We start from the raw sequence: 23,076 nt of genomic DNA, 5'->3' as shown, positions 1-23,076 counted from the left end.
ATAAATTCATTTTCAAAGAACTATCATTTAATAGTTTAACTCATCTACAAAAAGGTAAATTTGTAATATTTGAAAATTTTTCTGTTTTCTAAATTTCAGTCTGAAATAATTTAATTTCGAGATTATCCAATTGAAAAACATACATTTAAATTTTGAATGCATCCAACTTATTTATGATTATTATTTTTTTATAAATAAACTTTCAAGTTTACAGTTCTAAATTTAAAGACTTGAATCCCATCGAGTTGAAAATTGTTTTTATTGAATAGTTAAAAATGTTTAAAAATTAAGTTTCGAAAGCTTTGCATATTTATTGATTCCATTATCAAAACTCTAATCTAAAAACATTTCAATATTTACCGTTTTGAAACTTTTCTCTTTTTCAAATTTTAATCTGAAGCTTTACAAAATTTCAAGAGATTTCAAAATATTTTTAAGGAATTCAAATATTTGAGAATGCTTAATAAGATCTAGCTCCTTATCTTTATTTCCTGCGATAGCGAAATTTAGGACTTATTAGCAACGAGTGAGCGAGTGAACGAAAGCGAGAGTGCAAGCGAGAGAGAGAGAGAGCATGAGAACGCAAACGCATCTTAGTCTACTTAACTGCTACCTTACCATTACTTACAATCTTTACGCTTCCAATCTAAGCGTCTTGCGTTTCCTTTTTCTTTCACTTTTTCATACCTCCATTTGCCCATTTTTCACAGGCATTCTTTCATTTTCTCACATTCGCTCCTCTAGCACCCTCCAACTCATTCATCCATTCTTCTCCTAATCCATCCTCCCCTATAATCCTAACTACATTTTCTTGCCAGCTTCCTTTATCTTCCATTCCTCTCCGACATCCTTCCCATACATGCTCCCATGTTTCCTCCTCTTATTCACATATTCTACACCTTCTGTTCTCTATTTTTTCCCAATACATCCCCTTCCTTACCTCGTTTCCCAATCTAAATCTTTCTATTCCGATACACCTTCTCTTTCCCCATTCCTTTTCTAAGTACTTTGACACTCCTTTCTTTTTTATCATCTTATACCATTTATTGTATTTTGATTCCTCAATCATCTCCCATCTTTCTACTAATTGTCTTTCCCTCTCCCATTTTTCCAATTCTTTATAGTTTACTCCAGTTTCGTCTTCTATTTCTCTATCATTAAAGAACGTCCTGCTTTCTGCTTCCCATCTCTCTGATTCGATCACCCTCCCTCTCCTCTTTTCTACCTCCATCAAACACTTTCTCGCGAAATTCCCGCCCTTTCCCTTGCACAGCTTCGTCTTAAATTTCCATGCCCTCTTTCTCGCTCTAATACTTAACTCATCCCTTTGCGCTGCTTCTCTCACCATATATCCTGTCGCCCTCCAGTTTACTCCTAGTGTCCACCGTATATACCTTTCTTGTAAACTCTCAATATCTTTCCTATATTTCCATCCCCATGTCTCTGCTCCATAACCTAATACCGGCCATACCAGCGTATCAAATAACCACATTCTCCTTCTCCAATTTTTTGTCACCTTCTTCTTCCTATTCCCCATATCTGTTTCATCACCCCTGCTGCTTTTTTTATCCTTTCTCTTATATGAGCTGTATGATCTCCATTCGATTGCAAGATATATCCCAAATATTTATACTCTTTTACTTCTTCTAACTTTTATTCCCTTCCATCTCCCTGTCTATTCTTTCTTGCTTCCCCTCCTTTTCTAAACCTTATTATCTTTGTCTTTTCTACATTAATATTTAGCTTTTTCCCATCTAAGTATTTCTCTAATCCAGTAATTATTCTCGCCATCCCTTCTTCATCCTCTGCCATCAACACTATGTCGTCTGCGTATGCCAGTGTATATATTTTTTCCTTCCCTATTCTAACTCCTCTCCAACCTTTTCTCCTCATTTCTTCTTTCAAGTCTGATGTATTTTTAAAATTTCAAGGAATTTTCAAGAGCTTTAAAGAATTTCAACACATTTTTAAGGATTTTAAATATTTGAGGATGTTTTAAAAGATGTCAAGGAATTTTAATCCTTTTTTTTTAAATTTTAAGGGATTCAAAGAATTTTAAAGAAGTGGTTTAAAAATCTTTTTAAAAAAGCTCAAGGTATCTCAAAATATTTTTAAAGTATTGCAATATTTGAGAGTATTTTTAAATGTTCCAAGGAATTTTCAATTGATTACGGTTATTTCATATGATATTTTAAAAGATTTAATATATTTTAGGATACTTTAATAGATTGCAAGGAATTTTTAATTGATTTCAATAATTTTGGATGAGATTGTAAAAGATTTGAAATATTTTAGGCTATTTTCGAATTTTCAAGGAATTTTCAAGAGATTTCAAAATATTTTAAAGGATTTTAAATATTTAAGGATGTATAAAAAGATTTCACTGCATTTTTAATTAATTTTTATAACTTCAAGGAATTTCAAAAAAATTAATAATTATAGCAAGGTTGTTTAAAAAAACTCCAAAGCGTCTCAAAAATCTATAAAAGATGTCAAGATTTTTTTAAAGATTTTAAAGGTTTTGAAATATTTGAGAGTATTTTAAATGGTCCCAAGAGATTTTCAATTTATTACAGTAATTTAATATGAGATTTTAAAGGATTCAATACATCTTAGGACATTTTACTAGATTTCGAAAAATTCTCAATTGATTTCAATAATTTAGTATGAGATTTTAAAGGATTTAAAATATTTTAGGGCATTTTTAAAATTGCAAGGAATTTTCAAGAGCTTTGCAAAATTTCAAGAGATTTCAAGGAATTTTCAATTAATTTCAATAATTTAAAGCAATTCTAAAGAATTTTAACTATTTTTTATTGCTCTGTTTGAAAGTGCGTATACAATTCAGCCTTTTGGAGACAAATTAAAATTTATGTTAAAAAATTTTGATATTGTGTTTAAAACAAATTTAACTTTTTTTCCAATTGATGTATTTTTATATCAGGATTTTGTGAGTTGCAGAAAATCTGCAACGTCACAACTCCTCTCTTCTTGGTGAGGACCACACAGGTCTCAAATCAATAGGGAGACAAGACAAACTGTATTCTTTAAAATTAATAACAAGAGCAGGAACCACAATCCAAAATTTCTAGCCAAGCTAAAATAGATCACATATCAGGAGACTAAATAATCACAGTTCGGAACTCCTTGACTAAATAAAAGAAACAACCAAAATCAAATTAAAAGAAAAATTCAAAAGCGTAAATCAAAAGGAAAATTTAAATCATAAAATCATAAATAAATTCATAAAATCATTAAGAAATCATTAAATCATAAAAAAATCATTATATTATAACTAAATAAAATTGAGAAAGTAAAGGTTAAAAGAGAGAAATGTTCCAAATTACCAAGATAAATACTTCAATGATCACTTTCTCTAAACCACAAATAGCTAACGATAGCAAAAGCACACAAAAAAAGCAATTCATTAGCAATAAATATAACAGAACCAGCCATTATGGATATAAGCTAGACGGAAAGAACAAAATAAAAGTTTTGCTTTATTGTGTCGCAGGCAAACGAAATGTGCGACTCCAAACGGGAAGAGATCAACACAAAAAAAATGCAGGAGTAGAAGAAAAGAAAAATGTAACTAATGAGGAGAAGGTGCCGCACTGTGAGAAAAGTGGAAGAGAGGAAGTAAAAGAAAATTAGGTCCTCTTAGTTTAAAAAGAGGGGAAAATTACAAGGTTTCTAAAGGTGGGAAGGGGTTTAATCATTGCGGTGTGAGGGGGCTTGGGTGATGAGCGGTTGCAGTATGGGCAATTTAGGGCGGATTGAAGTCTGGTACAGAGGGTTTCATTTTTGCATGCCAAGACGGTGTCATTTCCACCTTAACATACCGCCGCCACATTTTGAGCCAAGACATTCCCGATGATAGCTGCAGGGCGTGCCATGCACATCTTGAGCATCTGGTACACATTCTATCTAGTTGTCCAACTCATGCGGGAACAAGCTACATCCAGAGGCACAATGCGGCACTAAGAGTGCTTTATTACCATCTCTGTCAGTCTTACGGCATCAACCTTAATATCGCTCCTCTAAACGCTCCTAGAAAAATCGAGTCAATTGTCGAGAATAAGAGCCGCATATACTGGAACTTTATATTCTCGACAATTGTTTCTGTTGCAGACTCGAGGTCTGACATGGTTCTTCTTGACTTCGAGAAGCGAACCATGTTCGTTATCAAATTTTCGGCTCCAGCTGATAAAAACGTCATAGCCAAGGAGAATGAAAAGAAAGAGAGGTATGAAGACCTCATAAGGGAGTTGCGACGATTTTACCGACGATTTATTTGAACAATATGCTAAAACACTTGCGGGAAAAATGCTAGGATCGGGTACAGTTTTTCAGATAAGCACCCGCTCCCGGCGAAATCTTGTGGTTGTCCTTATCACAAACTTTTAATTATATATATATTAGTAGTTAGTTTTATAAAATTTAAATCAAAATTAAACTTCATACGACAAATGAAAGCTATTCATATGTTATGTAAAAGGGGTGTAGCGGTTCAAACCAAAACTTCGGACACACACATACACTAAACTGCACGTGCACTGGACTGCACATACACTGGCATATGACTGACTGGCCTATTCTACGAGTAAACTGAGCTAATGCTAGAAAAAGCAAGGTTTTCTTATAAGGTGCCATGAGAAGTTAACAAATTTAGACCGTGGACCAATGCTCTGGATACCAAAACGCGATTTTCGAAAATCCATTTTTTTAAAAGTAAGAGGAATTTTCGAAAAATATGTAAATTAACAGGCTTAGACCGCGGACCCTTCATTTGTACTCCACTTCTTGACTTTCTCTTAAACACTGCTTGACCTTAATTGTACAAGTACTTTTTAAAGTGAGATAATTAGTAAAGTTATTCGAGTCACTTCCATCTTGACAAGTAAAATAAAGTAACAAGAGCTCCATTAAATCTTGCAAACGTCCCATTATAAATTTTTCCCCCATTTTCTTACGTGAAAAAATGTCCTACTATTACATTAAAAACTTTTCAAAACTCTACTTCATTTGCATAGTTTAACTCTGCATAAGAAGGATCGAATCAACAGCAATTACGACTGATGAAAATAATAACTCAATGAAATCTATAATGGGGTAGATCGAAAATAAATTCTTCTGAAATTCGTAATCACTACTTTGCGGAAAAGTAGCGTATGGAATCCTGAAGAAGTATAATTAATTGGGAATCGATTGACGTGAAGCTTGGTTGCCCGCGCTCGAAAAAAGGTTTAAAATATTTCTGGAATCCACAGATTTTAAATTTTCATGAGTTTCAATTTTTTTACTCGGACTCCACTTTAGAGGTCCGGGGATCTATTCCTGAGCTGGTACTTCTAAACATTTTTCTTTGTACTTTTACCAAGGTTCTAGTAGATTGAAACAAACCTTAACCTGTATGTCCCCTCATCATTCAATTGACTGCAAACCAGTCCGTGAATGATGGAGTAAAAACCAGTCCTTACCCAATATGCCAAGGGGTACTACTCTTATCAGATCACTTGATTGCATTAAAAAAAAGCGTCCGTGGGTGATAATACATACCGGGACAGCCACGTGGAAACTATTAAAAAATACAACTTTAACCTAAACGCCTTTGACATATTGAGCTGTAACCATCTTAAGTCTGAGGAATTAACTATCTTTAACAGAATAATTATCAAACCAGAGCGACTTGAAATTGCTGCAAAATACGAATTTCTTAATTTTTTAACTAAACAAAATGTTTATATGTTCTTTTCACATTACAAAATAAGGTCGAATGGGATTTTTCTTGAATTTATAATTTAAAAATATTTCTACCCGCGTGAAAAAGGTTCAATGGATAAACCATGGCTCAACAATGGCATAAGCGTGGGAGCGTGGGGTGAGCGTGGGGTGAGCGTGGAGTAAGCGTGGGGTAAGCGTGGCTCAAGATTCAGTAAATGTTCACCTACGGTCGACCCATGGTTATGAACAATGGGTTAGTCATGGTTAAGGTACCTGGTGCGCGATCCGATTCACCTGGGTCGTCGACTGACCATTTGGAATTGTTTTCGTTATTCAAAAAACTTACATCTTTAACAAAATCTCGTAGAATATAAAAATAACTCACCTGGTGCTCGGTCCGGTACACTTTGATCTTCAATTTACAAATTTTAGTTATTTTGGTTGTTGGAACAATTTAAATTTTGAAAAAGTTCGTGTAGAATACGTGCTAAGCTACCTGTTTCGCGATCCGGCTGAACCCTGTTCGTCAATTCACTATTTGAAATTGTTTTCGTTATTCAAAAAAATTAAATTTTTAAAAAGTTCTCGTAGAATGCGTAATGAACTACTTGGAGCTCGATCCAGTGCACCCCGATCTTCGAATCACAAATTTTATCCATTTTAGCTGTTGGAGCAATTTAAATTTTGCAAAAGTTCTTGTAGAATATGGGCTAAACTGCCTGGCATGCGACCCGGTGCACCCGAGTAGTGAACTTACCAGTTGAAGACGTGTAGACTATTGGGAAACCAAAAATTTTCATTTTTAACGCAGGCTAATTTTCCCTGACAGTTACATGTTCTTAAGAATATTCATTTGAGTTTAGCGTGTCCTAAGTATATGAGACGGATAAGAGCAAGGCTTGCGCCATGGTACTGTTCAAACGTGATCCATGCTTTAACCAGATATTTCTTAGTGTCTTGCCATGCTTGAGCGATGCAAACTTCTTTCACGATAATTCTTTAAAAAGTTCAGCAAAGTCCAATAAAAGGGGCCATTAGCCATGCTCAAACCACAGTTAACCCACAGTTAAACCACGGTGAACCGACGTTCACACAACGCTCGCCCCACGCTCACCCCACTCTTATGCTATTGTTGAGCCATGGTTCACCCACTGAACCTTTTCAACATGGTAGGCAAAGAGTAGGTCTTATTTTGAATGATAGAGCGAAGAAGTATCTCAGAGATCATGATTTCGTATCTCCGAGACTGCTGTCGACTAAAATGAAAGCAGGAATCAGAATATTATTTCTCATGGTGAAAGAATAATTCTACTAGGAGAAATAAACGGATGAGTCGGCACCCAAAATTGGGATACAGAAAATAGTGCTAGGTAATTTTTGGGATCCAAGAAAAAACTATAATTGACATAAATTTGTTGGTCTATGCTTAGCAAGGGGTCTGCTTATTACAAATACTTGGCTTAGGCATAAAATGATCCACATGTGCACATGATCTAAAGGAAATAGCCACATTATAATTGACTTTGTTGTTGCGGATAAAAGACTAAGAGAGTTAGTTAAAGATACAAGGGTCATAAGGGGTTCTGAAGGCAACACTAATCATTACCATCTGAACTCCAAAATTAATTCAATTTGGGGATGGAGAAAAAAGACAAGCAAGATAACAAAACAAACGCAAATAAAACTTTAAAACCTACAGAAACCGAATGTGCGAATAGATTTCCAAAATAAGATAATTGAAAGCATAGATAAGGCAACCTGGGTGGCGCTTATAAACAACAAAGATATGGATTCCTTGGACTAAGTTCCGGGATATTATCGTTAGACGTGCGATCGAAGTGTGTGGCACCGCGGTTGTAGGAAGAATGTCTAGTGATGCATAGTGAAATGATGAAATTTAGGCTGCCCAAAAAGCAAAGAAAGAAGTATGCAGGAGAACTTTGAACATCGCAGGATTTAGCGAATGAGGAAAGAAATAGACGTATAAATATTACAGACACAAAAAGAGGATACTCAAAGGATTAAAGAAGGTGATTAAAGATAAAATTAGAACAGAAGAAGGGAAGAAAACACAAAATGACTTTGAAGGAAGCAAGAAACTGCTTTATAAAGAAATGAAGGAAAATAAATGTACAGAATTTGTCCACATGAGAAATAGTAATGGGCAAATACTATATGATGGAGACAGGATATTAGACGTTTCCAGAGACTATTTTAGGGGACAATTCAGAGATGAAGCTACAGGACACCACAACTGTTTACAAAAAGAAATGAGGATAAAAGCGACTGCAATTATTTCAGAGGAATTAGCTTATTAAATACCGTAAGTAAAATATACTCAAAAATAGTTATTCGTAGGTTAATGAAAATAACAGAAGAAAAGATTTAGGAAGTCCAAAGAGGGTTCATGCCAGAAAGGTCATAGACGGATCAAATACTTAGCTTAAGACAAATCACAGAATAAAGTTTAGGAGTAGGAAAAAAAGTTTTCTGTGAATTTGTGGACCTAGAAAAAGATTTTGACAAGGTAGATAGAAGTAAACTTTGGAAAGTCCTGAAAGAGTATGGAGTTAATAGATGGCTCCAACAAGCTATAAAAACAATATATACGGGTAGCAAAGCGAGTGTAAGGGTAAATGGGAATTCGAGTGGCTGTTTCGATATTATTCATGGAGTTAGACAATCGTGCGTTATCTCTTCATGTCTATTAATATTATTCATGGACAAGTGTTTGAGAACAGATTTTTTTGACGAATGTGGTCTGGATCTTGAAACAGTAAATTTACATGGGTTAGCTGTCGTAGATGATCTGTAGGTTTATTTTCTTTTAGTAATGTTTCAATGTATTCCCAACAGTGACACTATCACGCTTGCGTCGTATCTTGATGCGACAAGAGATCCTGACTGCCAATGGAGATCCCAACCATGTAATTGTCGCAGCCAATCAGGTTTTGAAGATAATTTTTTTCTTCGTTCTTGGCTTCGTCATAAAAAGAAAATGTTTGTCTTTGTGATACCAAAAGTTCAAGCTGCCACCAAGAAATGAAGAAATGCGAAAATCAACCACCGATTCGAGAAGAAAGAAACTGGGTTCTAAAACATCATAATTCAGGGTGACCGCTGGAACGATAAACTGGGAAATGAGCAGGAATTTTTTAAGACCGGGAAATGATGATAAATTTATTCTTTGACTAGGAATTTCGCAAGTTTTTAGAAGAAAAATGTATCCGATTACTTGAAATATCATAAACTTTATATCACAAACCTGTAATAAGCGTTGAATTCAGAAAAATTAAGAATTTGTATTCCTATGAATACACGACTTTTCCTCGTTCTAAAAATCCCCCACCCGGAATAGAAAAAGTGCAATTCCTATTCCTCTCAATTGACTTAGTAAAATTTAAGGAGAGAATGTATTTAACCCCTTTTTGTAATTAAATCTTTTTATAACTTATAAATTCTAAAAATATTCAAAGTTATATTTATTTATATTTTAATAATTTATTAAAACGTCTTCAAAATGCACCAAAGAAATCTATGCAAATGTGTGAATTTAAATAATTTGAACTCTTAGAGAAGCAGAGTAAAATTTTTTAGAATTAAAATTTTAGAATTTAAATTTCGCATAAAGGAATTAAAACTATTTATTACCCGAAGCATCAAGGATTTGGGAATCAAAGTCCAGGAAGAATGGAGGATAGCGTAGACAAAGTTTCAAAAATAGAAAAAATGTCAATTTCACAGTTCAGAGGAATTCTAGATTCCTGGAAAAATTCAGTTCTAAAATGCATCGGAGATAAAGTTCAAGAAATTGTGAAACAGGAAGTAAATCCCATAGAAGGTGAACTGGAGAAATATACGCGGGAGATTGAAGAACTCAAGAAAGAAAACTAAATTTTGAAAAATCAAATACAAAAAATACAGGATGTACAAATTGAGTACGAGAGTATATCCAGAATGTATATAAAAAACGCTTGAAGTAAACATTACAAGAACAAACAGGAAAAAAGGAAACAACTCGCACCACTCTGCAAGGAACTGAGAAAACTAAATTTAGAATCTCAGTTCAGAGATGAATTTCTACTAAAGGAAGGAAAACCTTGCGACGTTGACGAGATGACTAATTTTCTACAGGCAGCAAAGATTTCAAAGATGTGAGACAGCAGCAGCGATGGTATTGAGGAGATGTCAAAGGAAAATTCTGCTGACAGACAAGAGATGAAGAATGGGTACACTAAGAAACCAAAAAGGAAGTACCATAAAAGAAAAGACGACGACATGAGAAACAGTATGCTCCTATTGTTTTCTCAATAATCGATAGGAGATAAGGAAGTGCTTAATAAATTCCAAAGCAAAAACAAAAACATTTCGAATACGCCTCTTGCCAAGGACAAAAACACAAAACTTAAACTTGTCTTCTGGAAAATAATTGGTTTTAAAAACGTATATCACCTAGACATAAATCAGCAAAAGCTTATTTTGAACTACGGTAGAATCGGAGCCACGGAAACATGGCTGTCATCAATATTGGAAGTGAATCCAGCATTCCTCAAAAACTATCAAACACATCAGACCCCAGTAGAAAGGGATCAAAGTATTAGAAGAGCGAGAGTAGGTATAGTCGTTTTAATTAAAAAGGTAATGAATATTTTGAATCTTATACAAGTTACTAATATGTGGATTCTGAGGGTAATTATAAGGCATTACGGAACTTCTCTATGTATTTTGACGTCAATAGGGATAGATCAAAGATATAAAAATCAATTCAGGAATTCCGCAAGGAGAATCACTCAGTTCGATTCTATTTCTATTGTTTATATACGATATTGAGAACTCTTTTAGAGTCTTTGGCACTTGTGAAGTGGGATTGGGAGGTGTACTGGAAATTTTGATCCTGGCATTCGCTGATGATATTCTGATTTTGGCGGAATCCACAACAGACGTTTAATTAAAGTTTAATGCTATAGAGCTTTACTGTAAAATAAATAAATTACAAGTCAACTTGGAAAAGACTAAGATCTTGGCTTTTCATAAAAGCCCAAAAAATAAGAAATTTCCGAGGTTTAAATTGGAAGGAGAAGAGGTGGAACAAGTAAAATCGTACTGCTACGTAAGAAAAAAATTTCAAAGTACAGGGGTGTATATCGAGAATGTGAAAGATCGAAAATTTAAAGCTAATGTTGTGACAGGTGTGTCTCAGCAAACTCTTTACAAATAAAAATCAAGATCACTGATAGCGGCAAACCATCTTTTTCACTCGCTTATCTCTACGACCTTATTACATGCTGCTGAAATTTGGTCTTTGAGATATTTCGATGGAATTGAATCTACGCAGATGAAATATTTTAAATCAGTATTAAAACTTCCCCGCAACTCTCCTAATTGCATGATTAGACTAGAAATCAATAGATATAAATTGAAATATGAGTATGCGGCAAGGGAAATTAGGTGGCGGATCAAAATTCTAGAGATGCCTGGTGAAAGTTTGATTAAGATGTGCTCCAACAAACTAATTCAACTGAATCAAATAAAATCAAATAAGATGAAGTATAACTGGGCAACTAAAATTGAACACATACTGGAGACCTGGAAGTTGTCAAACAGCGATTGGAGGAAATGGTGTTAAAATTGCAAGAAACAATTAGAAACGACGATTTATTAGCAGCAAACAACTCAAAATATTCTTTCACTTTTAAGAGCATTGTCTCGTCTGATGACTATTTGTTGAAATAAATCAACTGCAATAAACTGAGCTTACTGTGTCGACTACGTTTGAATGGTTCTAAGAAACCGAGAATTTTCTGGGCGGACAAAAATATTCCAATGATTGCGACAGCTTTTGTCAGATGTGTAACTTGTAAAAATTGGATACATTAGAGCATTTTATTATGGAATTTCCGGCGTATAATGGTATTAGATTCCAAACCATAAAAAACAATGAATCGATGATAGAGATTTTAAATATGAGCCCAAGAAATTCAATAGATAATTAATTTATTCACATGATAAACGCATTAATGATTCATGCCTTTGGATTATGTCTGTAACATTACTCAGCTTAATGTAGAAATTAGTAGATTAGGTATTTTAAATAAGGAATTCAAAAATTGTCACCGATAGTCATCATCCCCCTTGTAATTGGGCATTGGCTCTACTTTCTGTTACAATAAACTGAACTGAACTGAACACTTTAACTTTATAGAAAATCGTTTGTTTCAGCATAAAATATACCATTTTAAACATTTTTAATTAAGAAAAACAGCCGTTTTTTAAGAGTCAGCAATGTTAGATTATTTATTTAAAATGAATAATTATAAATGAAATGTTAAAAACTAAACAATTCGAAACTAAACTGTTGGAAAAATAAAGTCTGGAATAGTTAAAATTTCTTAGAGCTAAACTTAATCTTAGAACGTCACATTATTAAGCTTAATTATTTTGTTCAAAAAAATTTGTACTTGTAAGTGAAAATTTTGAATTTTTATGTGTAAATAACAGGAAAAAATTTATTATTTTAGAAAAAATGCGAGTAAGTTGATCGAATACTTGGAAATTTTAAATAAGATTTGAAGCTTTTAAGATTTTGAAAGATTGTAAGATAGTACGAAAATTGTCTTAAGATTCCGGAGAAAACTTTTAATGATTTTTTATTTGAAAAAATTAATCTTAGCAGAATATTTGAGAATATTGTTAATGAAAAGCAAATTTTGATAAATAAATAACAATTGAAGTTATAAATTTGAAAAAAATTGGAATAAGTTTAAGAGATATTTAGAAGTTTTGAACACGTTCAAAAATAATTTGAAAGTTGAAAAGATGTCCAAAAAATTAAAACAAAATGCAGATTTTTTAAATCTCAAAAACAACAAAAATGAGAAGCCTTTCAAGCATTTTAAAACTTTTTAATGTAATAAAAAAATTTAAGATTCCTTAAAAAACTGAAAATAATTTTTTATTTTGTAAAAATAATTTTAATAGAATATTTAAAAATATTTTAAAAGATTTCCAAAACGTTCGAAATAATCATTTGGAAGAATTTGAGGCAATTTCTTCTAATTTCGCAGGATTTATTAAAAGTTGTGGGAAAACATCGAATCATTTCAAAAGATATTTAGAAGGTAACAATTTTTTAAAATTATTCAGTAAAATTACAAAACAATGTAAAATAAAATATAGATTTTAAAATATTTTAAAATTCATCGTGATTATTTAGTACAATATGTAGTTTTAGGAAATGTTTTAAAAGATTTCAAAACGAATTTTGATGTATTAATAACCATTAAACAACCATTCATTTGCAACGACTCAAAATAAAAATAATGTAACTTCTAATTTAAAAGTGTTCGATAAAAAGTTGTAATCTCTCAGTTTTTAACGTTACAAACTTAAACTTGCTTAAAATGATATAATTTTTAAAATTCATAATTTTTTTGATTTATAAATATACATTTATTAATTTATTATATATTTATTTATACATTTATAACTAATAGAAGTTTTTATTTATTAAAAAGATTTCTTTAGACAAATATTTTTTTTTAAACAAACAAAAAATCTGCTACAACCCGGATTTAAGCCGGGGAAGCAACTATCCAGGAGTTACCCAATTATTCGGATATATATTTCTTCAAATCTTTCCACTTTATAATTTATAAAATTTTAAAATATAAATTTTTCCGTTAGAAAATAATGTTTTTATAGTTTATCCTTGAATTAGCAAATTTTATGATTATTTTATAATTGTTAAAAATTATTATATCAAGTCATACAAGGCGCATCTTGTAAATATAAAAATATGGTTCCTATTTGAACGTTTGTTAATTCTAATTATAACATTAATGATTAACATATTTATATAATTTATAATAAATATTCAAAGCGAAGAAATAAGTTAAAAATTATTCTTAACCTGCCCCTTGAGGGTGGAAGGGAAAGAATAATTATTGCCCCCCCCCCCCCCCCCCCCCCCCCCCCCCCCCCCCACCCGAATCCCTTCTCTGGATTCGCGCCTCCACTCCTGCTTTATCTTGTTTTCTTCAGTTTCGTGTTGGGTACGTCTATTCGTTTCATTGTATTGTCCTCTCCATGTGATAAGTATCATGTTCTTTTGTTCATGGATGGGGAAAAAAGTTGCTGTATAAGTCACGACTGAAACAAAAGAGCTTCAGTCTGTTGTTGATTCCAAACAAGTAAAATGAAGTTTTCAATCATCATCCTTTTCGTTGCGATGTGTATGGCTTTAAACGTTGTAACTGCGAGAGAAGGCTGTATTAGTACCTGCATGAATGAGAATGATAAAAGTTGTTGCAAGGGGTATTTTTGCTCAGGAAATCGTAAGTTGAGATATTATTACTAACTAGAACATATTACGCACGCGCGCGATAAATCAATTATTTTTTAAAGTATTATATAATAATAATAATTCATTCATGAAACATTCATAATATATTTTTAAATCATTTTCAAACTTCCACAAATTCTAAATATCTTTTAACTGTACTGAAGCTTTCCTACAATTTTGTAAAATTCTGTAAAGTAAGAAAAAGTCCATTAAAAGTTTTCTAGATATGTTTTCTACATATCTGAAATTTCCAAAAACCTTTTTGAATTTTCTCAAAAAACCTAAAAATTATATTTTCACGGAGAGATGTTTGTTAGAACCTCTCACCCAACACGTACAATTTTCACGCTAACGATACAGTGAACAGAGCCACTTCTGTTTAGTAGAACGGCTCCACTTAATTCGGAGACCCATTACCCCGAACAGGCCGAACCGTTTAATCAACAGTATTGTCGAGCCGTTCTGCATACGCGGTGCTCCTGGCACAGTTTCGCGCTTGTGCAGTTTAGAAAAATGAAGCACCCAAGTTTCGAAGTAAATGATCTCGGCAAGTTTGGGGTAACCATGGCCCCGAATTTGGAGCAGATGCCAAACCAAACCGAAGTGCAGCGACTCTCTCATTGCTAGAGCAACGGTTTTACCGAACTGCTCTTCTTGTGCATAATCTTAAAAACGAATAAAGTAATGAAACAAAACAATAAATTCAGGATAACCGTTTTAATTGAAAAAATTAATTTCCGATCATTTCCCGGTTCGCAAACATTTTTCACGGTCAATTAAATTTAAAAAATCGAACACTAAAGGGACCGTACTTTAATAACGTAAAAGTTCAAGGGTATAAATTTTGCAAAATCGCAGAAACGTTCTCCTGAAGGTTATCTTTTTAGCTACAAATTTGATTATTTGGTTGAAAATTTCACAATTTTCTTAAAAAGATATCCTTTTTGGTAATAAATTCAACTGTTTTCTTAAAAATTCATCTTGGGTTAGAGGTTCAGCTCTTTTCGTTATACATTAAGATTTTGTTTGAAATTCATATATTGTTGCAGATAAAAAATGCAACTGTTTTGTTGAAAATTCAACTGTTTCCTAGAAAATTTACTTTTCCCTAAAATTCCTAATTATTTTTTGAAAAGGCAGTTGGAATCTTTTTAGCTGAAAATTATTATCGTTTTCATTGTCAAATTCACCTGCTTTAGCAGAAATTACGTTTTTCTTGGATAAAAACGCAACTGTTTGGTTAAAAATTCAAAAATATTGTTGAAAAGTCATACTTTTTAGTTGAAAACTCTGCTATTTTTATGAAAATTTAAGTATTTCGTAGAAAATTTACTTTTTGTTCAAATTTAATATTTTAATGTTAAAAGGAGAACTGAAATATTTTCTGGGTAAAAATTCAACTTTTTTTAAATTTGTTTTTTCATTTTATTTAAAAAGTAATCTCTTTCAGAAGAAATTTTATCTGTCTTGGATGAAAATTCAACTGCTTTGTTAAAAATTAAACTAATTTGTTGAAAATTCATAATTCTTTGTTAAAAATTCTACTGTTTTGTCACAAATTTTTTTTTAACAGAAAATTCAACTATTTCTTTCAAATTTATGTTTTTGATTGAAAAATCCATCTTTTTAACAAGAAATTTCCTTTTTCTAAATTAAAATTCAAGTTTTTGATTAAAAATCATTCTACTTTGCTTGAATTTCTTTTTTTAATTTCAATTTCTGTAGATAAAATTCGCGTCGGGCTGACACTGTTTATTCATACATTGCAAAATTACGTACAAGTTTTATTTTTTATGATTACTTTTATATTTATTCCTTATTTGGCACTATATTTATTCTCAGCTACCATAAAAAATATTTATTTGAAATGTCATTTTTATGATTTAAATCAAAAATACGCATCTTGGCGTAAAAAGGTTAGAACAAAATTTGTAGATATAATATTGGCGAGAAATTTTATTAGTTAAAATGTTTTCTTAGCTTGTGTCTTTTTTCCAAAAAGTTAACGTTTTGTTGATTTTGAATTTATTCTTATGACAAAAATTTCTTACAAATTTGTAATTTTTTTTTTAGATCCACAATTTTTTTCATTCAAGTGTCTTCGTACCTTGCATCTTTTTCCCTACAAATAAAAACTACGCTTCGCTATCAAAAAGTGAATCAAAAAATTTTGTCATTCAGTTAGAAGAAAAGCTGTTAATAAATATAACATGATTCGGCATTAAAATTTATGCCATGTTGAAATAAGATAATTTTGTTTGTAACACATCTGTCACCACGTAGAAACACACAAACACACATACATTCACACACAAATTATTGTCGCTAATGAAAAAACGGTACCGGCAATAAAATTCATTGAAATGTTAACAAAATGTTGATTTTTTTTAATCTAGAAAAAAAAATCAGACTTTTAACTTCAAATTATTTTTCATTTCCGAAATTAATCTTCGAAGGATATTTAAAAGGATTCTTAACCACTTTAAAATATTGCTATAAGATTGAAATAAAATCTAGAATATTTTAAAGATTTTTTTTTTTAATTTTGAAAGATTTAAAATAATTTAAGGAAGAATTAAAATCACTTTAAAAGATGTGTGCAAGTGCTTAAATAATTTTAAAAATAATTTTAAATTTTAGAAGATTTCAAAAAATTAAAATAAAAGTATTTTTTTAAAGATCTTCAATGAAAAATTTATAAACTTTTTAAGAATTTTGAAAGATATGAAGAAAATTATTTCTTTTAAAATTCAGAAGAAAATTAAAAATATAAATTTCATTCAACAAAATTTATTTAAAGAGAATATTTAGAAAGGTTTTTAATTATTTAAAAAGATTTTTCAAGTGTCACAAAATTTAACATGACAATTTTGATAAAAAAAACGGAATTTTATTGGTCAATTATTATGTCTATGATTTAAAACAAAAATTTTGCAGAAAGTCTTTAAATATTAATGGCCATGAAAAATAAAAAATTGATTAGGAAAAAATAAGGGGATTTTAAAAATGATTTCGGGTTGAAAATTAACATTTTCACTTAAAAAATGTTTTTTTTTTAAATTCATGTTCTGGTATTGATAAGTACCTGAAATCTTATTCAGATGAAAAAATCAACTATTTTTTTATGTTTTTTTTTTACTTAAAAGAATCACCTTATTCAATAGAAATTTTGCATCTTTCTCGGATAAAAATGCAAGTATTTGGTTGAAAATTTAATAATTTTTTTTAAAATGCATCCTTTTTGGATAAAAATTCCTCAAATCTTTTTTGGGTAACAAACAAAAATTTTGCAAAAAAAGTCTTTATATATTAATGGTCATGAAAAATAAAAAATTGATTCAGAAAAAATAAGAGGATTTTAAACATGATTTCGGGTAGAAAATGAACCTTTTCACGTAGAAAATGTTCTTTTTTTTTTAATTCATGTTCTGGTATTGATAAGTACTTGAAATCTTATTCAGATGAAAGAATCGATTATTTTTTTATATTTTTTTTTTTTACTTAAAACAATCACCTTATTTAATAGAAATTTTCCATCTTTCTTGGATAAAAATAAAAGTTTTTTTTAGCTGTGTAGGCAAAGGTTGAAATAATTAATGAAAATTTGTTTTTTCTCATAAAGGCCGAGGAAAAAATTAGTTCTCAAAGATTTATGTAATAGTTGATATTTAAATCAAGAATCACTTTACCTTTAATAGCAAACAGTTAAATACAAAAAATTAGTTTGAAATTTAAAAAAAAAAGGAATGAATGACAAAGAAGATTAATTTTCTGCCAAGAAAGACAATTTTCCAATTTTTCATTCGTCCAATCTAAAAATTATTTTTTACGATCATGGAGATTTTGGAGAAGCAGCTTTTGTCAAATAAGAGTTATTCTAAATCTAATTTTTTTCGAGAAAAAAATCTATAAATTTGTTGTCAATAATTTTTGTATATTAAAATGAAAAATTTAATTTTTAGTGAAACGACACACACTACGAAAAAAATAAATGGACAAAAGTGGTTCACCCAAAGAGAAGCTATACATTTTTTAAGAATTTTTTTTTGATATAATGCATAGTTTTTGTTTTAATCGTTAAAAATTTAAATGCAAAAAAATGGAATTTTGGAAAAAGCAACAGAAGGTGCATACAGAATTAATAAAACAAAAGTTGTTTAATCAAAAGTTTTACAAATTTGTTATCAGATGTTGTTGAAAATTTCTCTTTTGTTTAGCACTTATCATTTCAGTTAAAATTTCATTTTTTTAGTTAAAAAGATAAAAAAGTGTTAAAATTCTTTAAATAAATAATGGCTCGCCTTGAGATAAAATGTTACGATAGACGAAAGTCTTCTCATTGTTTGAACAAAGTTAGGAAAAAAATTAATAAATTACGTCACAAATTAAAAATATATTGCTTTAAGTCTGTGAATAAATAATTGTACGTCGTACGAGAAAATAAGGCGAGAGCGAAAATTTTTATCTGGTGTCATAAATTAATAAAAAATCTCAAACGAGTTTGATATGCTCATTAAGGATTTTTATTAATATTAATTTTCATTAAAATTAAGCAAGAGCTTTTATTAAAAATAAATTTTCTTTCAGCCAAATTAAGGAATGTTTACTTTAAGAAAATAATTATTTTGTTAAAATAAATTTTAATTTTTCATAAATATTACAATACTTTTAATCAAATCAAATATTTCCTTTAACTAAAAAAAGTATTTGCATTTTCATTAAAAAAATTGATTTTCAATTAAAGTAATAAATTTTCAAGAGCAATTAAATTAATTTTTACAAAATCATTAAATTAAATACTCAATTTTTGACATAAAATTTTTGTCTGCACACGCTCCTGACAATGTTAAAATAAAAAACCTTTTTTCAAAATATATTTTAAACCCACAGATTACCTTACGAAACGTTTCGTTTTAAAAATGCTTCAAATCCATTAATATAAGATTAAAATTTTCATAATTAAATAATTTCAATTTGGACAATTTATCAATTGTTAATTCAATTCTTTAAATATGAACAATTTTGTAATAATGGTTTTTAAAAATTAAATTACTTAGAATTTTAAAATATTTAAATATTTAAAGTTCATGAATTTGAGCGCAATTTTAAATACTTCGAATTATATTAATATATGAATGAAGCTAATATATACTGGAAAGCTAAAAAATAATTTTAAAAAAGTATATCTAATTTTTCTCCAACAGAATAAGCAGTGTAATCGAAAATTTAAAAGTATATTTAAATTTATCCCAAGAAATTATTCGATCAGGAAAAAATTGAAACAAGACATTATTTACAACTGAACCTAATAAGATTTTTCGATTAAACAAAATAAGTTCTAGTATTTAACAAATTTAAAAAAATTACGAAAAACCAGCTTTGAATCGTTTGGAAAATTTAAACGTAGTTTCTAGTAGAAATAAATATTTTTTCTTCAAATATACATCCTATATAATAATAATAATAATAATAATAATAATAATAATAATAATGTAAAGATTTCTCTAAATCTAAACAAATTCCAGGCTCTCAAGTATTTCACAGAATTTTATGAATTCAAGTAATTTGAAGAATTTAACGAATTGTACCCTTCAATCTTTTTGGTTCAAAATTCATTGCTTTGACTTTCAAATTAATTTTTACTTTAAAATTAATTTTTTAACATAAAATTGAATTACATTATGTTTATTTGAACATCAATCTTCTTCAGTTGAAAATTACACGATTTGTTTGAAAATTTCTGCATACATTTGAAACTTTTTTGTGGTGACTAATTCATTTTTTTCGTTCAAAAAATAAATATAAGAGGTTTAAAATTTCATTAAATATTAAAATATTTAGTTTAAAAATTGTCTATTCTATTAAAAATGATTATTTTTTAGTAGAAAGTTAATCTTTTTCGTTAAAAATTTATTTTTTTGTTTCAAAATAAGTTTTTTATTGAAAATTAATTTTTTCAAATTAAAATTTAACTAAATTTGTTGACCAAGTTTTTGTATAGGCCTTCATTATTTTAATAGAAGATTCATTTGTTTCTTTAAAACTTGAACTATTTTGTTGAAAATTTAGTTCATTTGCTTAACAAATTATTTCTTTAACTGAAAATTCAGCTTTTTTATTTTTTGCTTCAAAAAATTCATTTATTTGCTTGAAAATTACTTTTTTTAGAGTGAAAATATTTTTTAAAAGAATAAGAATTTTACTACATATTTGGTCGATATTTTTTTAATATATACAGGTAATATTTTTGGGAGAAAATTGATTTATTTGGTTGAAAATGTGAATATTTCATTAAAAATTCATTTTACTTGTTTAAAAAATTATTTCTCTAACTGAAAATTACCCCATTCTATTTCTGTTTGAAAATTTATCTTTTTTAATTATAAAATCATATATTTATTGAAAAATCTTTTTTTAGAAAATTAACCTTTTTTTGAGAATTCAAGTGTTTAAAAATTTTTTAAATAAATATGCATGATTTTCATTAAACTTTTAATTTATTTGGTTAAAAATGTAACCAATATTATTGAAAATTTGGTTTTTATGTTAAGAATGAATTTTTCAAAATAAAAATATTGCTATTTCATTTTTGCTATAAAATTGTAGAAAATGTACTCTATAATTGAAATTCAGATTTTGGTTCTAAAAAGTCAACTAAAACCCTTTAAAAAATCCTTTTTGGTTATAAATTCAACCATTTCCTAGGAAATTTACTTATTGTTTAAAACTCATATTTTGATTTGGAAAAGTGAAACTTTAATATTTTTTGAATGAAAATTGTTTTTAATTTGTCTTTTTGATTTAAAAATTTATCTGTCTTAGCAGAAGTTTTTTTTTTTGATAACAATTTAATTGTTTGAGTAGAAATTAATCTCCTTTGCTTGAGGATTCAACAGCTTTGTTTGACAAATTTTGGCTGAAACACTTTTTTGTTCAAGATTCATATTTTTTGTAGAAAATTCATCTGTTTGATTAAAATTTGAACTGTTGTATTGAAAATTGATATTTCTTAATTAAAAATTTAACTCAGTCGGTAAAATTTAAAGTACTTCTGGATATTTTTACTTCTTATTTAATAAAGGCCAATGAAAAAAAAATTAATTCTCAACCATAAATGTAATAGTCGATTTTTCAACAATGAATCCGTTGATTAAAAATAGAAAACTGTTAAATTTAACCAAAAAACAAAAAATTTTCAAACAAAATTGTGTAATTAATTTTCCAGCTATAAAAATTAATTTTTTTGGGAGATGAATTTCGTAACAAAAATATGTTCGTGAAATTCTTGGTTGTACTAATTCAATTCATATTTAATTAAATAAAATGAGAAGAAGGAAATAGAGGAAACTTTTTTTCAAAACTTTTAAAAAAGATGAACTTTTTAAAAGGAGCAAACAAAAATTTTAAATTTTTCAGAAACAATAAAGACACCAAAAAAATATTCTTATTTATTGATTTCATTTATTTTTACAATATTATTATTTAGTAATTGTCTATTAAATAAATAATAATTTTGTGAAAATATGTGAATTTATTTGAGACTCTAAACATTAATTTGCAAAAATATATAGAAATGGCTTTCAAAAAGCAACGTTTTTCTTTTCAAGACTTTTTTTCGTATGATCAGTTGTTTGGCTTAAATTATTCATTTTAGTTTGTTTTTCTGGATTTTGAAAATGCTATAACTCTAGTAATTTTTGATTTCTCAAAAAAAGTCATTAGGATAAATTATGAAATTTTTTTAATTCTATGAATAACCGTACAGAGAATTTTTGAATTTTTAAAAAAGTAGTCTCAAAAATATTCAAAATTGTGCCCACTTTTTGAATTTTTATCCAAAATGGCTGGCTAATGAACTTGACCTTAAGTTTAGGACACTAAATAAGTGTACCAAAGGGCAATCTAATAGATTGATTTTTTCAAAAGTTATCGTATTCACAGACAGACAAACATACATACAGACAGACATACAGACAGACACATTCGTAAAAACCGGTTTTTCGAATTCAAGGGTCTCAAAACATAGACACTTGACAAAAAATGGGGGACTGAATGTTTCAGATCTTTCAACTTTTATATATTTACTGGTAGTTGGTGTAGATAAAAAAGAAGGGCCAATAGAAAAAAAAATATTTTTATATTTCTGTATTCTTAAATACATTTCAAGTATAAGATATCGTTTTTAATTAGTTTAAAAACCTGTTTGATTATTAATATCCAACATATTTAAATCGAATATTAATTTATCACAAATTTCTGTTTGAATTTTCTCTGAACTTTGTGTTAGAATGTTATTATCTTTTAGAACATCTGCAAACTCTACCGAATTTAAATCAAAATTTTCATCTGTATCTGTTTGACTTAGAGAGACTAGTTCTACATGACCATTTTCTACTACAAATTGATATAATATCTTGTGAGCTGATGCTTTATTTAATATAGGATTATTTATCAGTGAAGGAAACACGTGATTAGCAAAATGATAATGATCGTTGAGATTTTAATCATTATCTCTAGAAGCTTGATTACTATTCAAATTTTCTACAGACTGTTCTTGTCTCAGTTTACTTAAATTTATATTCACCACTGTAACGTCTTTGACAGTTAGTTTATTTTTTCATGAAAACCTATATACCAATTTATAGAAGTTATAGCAAAAAATTTTATAATTAAAAATATCAATATAAGCATCTATGAAAATATCAGTAATTAAAATAAAGTCTCATCAATGTTTTTACGAGGTTTTCCACTGATATCAAGCCAGTATTCAAACAAGCCTCTCATTTGTAGATCCTCAGGCCATGTCTTATTTAACCAAGCACTCCTAAATTCTTCCAGAAGATCCTTTGAAAGATTGATTTTAAAACTTAATAAATGTTTTTGTTAGTCTTCTGTGAATTCATCTTGCATTTTGTTTGAATGCACAATTAATTTAGCGCGTCCTATGTTCAAAAAATTGAAAGGTTCAAAAAGTTTAAAAAGTTCATGAAAATATAAAGAGTTCGTAATTA

Source organism: Belonocnema kinseyi, chromosome 5 (genome assembly GCF_010883055.1).
Source record: "Belonocnema kinseyi isolate 2016_QV_RU_SX_M_011 chromosome 5, B_treatae_v1, whole genome shotgun sequence".
NCBI lineage: Eukaryota > Metazoa > Arthropoda > Insecta > Hymenoptera > Cynipidae > Belonocnema > Belonocnema kinseyi.
This window is presented reverse-complemented; position numbering follows the sequence as displayed.